The 1,211-nt window shown below is 50.3% G+C and overlaps 1 pseudogene; it reads left to right on the top strand.

Moving 5' to 3' along the window:
* Nucleotides 1-308: 308 nt before the first annotated feature.
* Nucleotides 309-424, top strand: LOC111745517 (annotated as a pseudogene).
* Nucleotides 425-1,211: the final 787 nt, after the last annotated feature.

The following is a 1,211-nucleotide window of genomic DNA, read 5'->3' as shown; positions in this document are numbered from 1 at the left end:
CCATTAAATTTGGATCTCTGTTCTGTTCTCTCATATGATTTCTGCTTCCCAATGTGGCTGCCTTTCCATGTCTGTTTCTATGTATTAAGCAAAGCTTTTAAGTCTCCTGGTCTTATTAGTGTGGATTTGTGAAGTAGGTGTACAGTGGCACAGTCTTTGGAGGGGTTCAGCTGCAGGCCAAATTTAGCCCAAGCCTCTGCCCCTCAGGGGCCACCTGTTAAGATTCAGCAAGCGAGGCGTGGTTCCATAGTGTAGCGGTTACACACAGAAGGTCCTGGGTTCATGCCCCAGTGGAGCCACGGTCCATGGTCTATGGTCATGCCACCCTGAACAAGCCTAATATCTGATCTCAGAAGCTAAGCAGGGTCGGGTCTAGTTAGTACTTGGATGGGAGACCACCTACGAAGACCAGGTACTGTAGGCATAAAAAATAATTAAAAAAAATAAAAAAGTAAAATGATTCAGCAAGCAATCCACAGATACTGTGCTTATAATTGCCTCAAAAGGCCACATCAGAAACAGAGGCCAGCTGCCTCCAGTGTGAGTCTAGGCGCTGCTCAGCAAGGAGCATCTGACTCGTTGAGGATATACCTGGATGTGGCTTGAGTGGGGATGTGAGTTGGGGGAGCCAGGGTTTCAGGGAATCATCTGGGCAGAGCGACCTCTGTTATCCAGTTTGATGACATCATGGCTATCGCAGTGCTGAGTCCCACACTGGGAGGGGGAGGGCTCGACAGGGAACAATGGATACCCAGGCACTTCTGTACCGAGTGAGTCTCACCTCAGCCCTCACTACAACAATATCTCTCTATAAGTCTCTGATGCTCCCTGCGTACAGCCGAATCGGCGCTGGTGCTCACAGTGAGCAGGTCCCTCACCGTGAAAATTCGCTCATGGACGTGGCCCCTTTAAGAAGCTTCTGCCGCTGCCGCTGCCGCTGCCGCTGCCGCTGCCGCTGCCGCAGCCTCCGTCTCACTCAGCTGCTCCAGACAGGGCGGCCCCGCATCCTCGTCCCATCCTACCTTCTGACATTGCAGGGTGATTTCTTGGATTTCTCCCTATTTGTATGGCTTGTTCCTCTAGATCCCAGGTGACTTTTCCTTGCTGCTTGCTCCTTGTTTCCATCACAACTTTGATTTGGTCACCAGAGGGATGAATAGAGTCTCTATCATCTACACCATTTTTTTTCCCCTCACCAAAACTTTAAAGTT

This window comes from Pteropus vampyrus, unplaced genomic scaffold (genome assembly GCF_000151845.1).
Source record: "Pteropus vampyrus isolate Shadow unplaced genomic scaffold, Pvam_2.0 Scaffold156, whole genome shotgun sequence".
Classification (NCBI taxonomy): Eukaryota; Metazoa; Chordata; class Mammalia; order Chiroptera; family Pteropodidae; genus Pteropus; species Pteropus vampyrus.
This window is presented reverse-complemented; position numbering and strand designations above follow the sequence as displayed.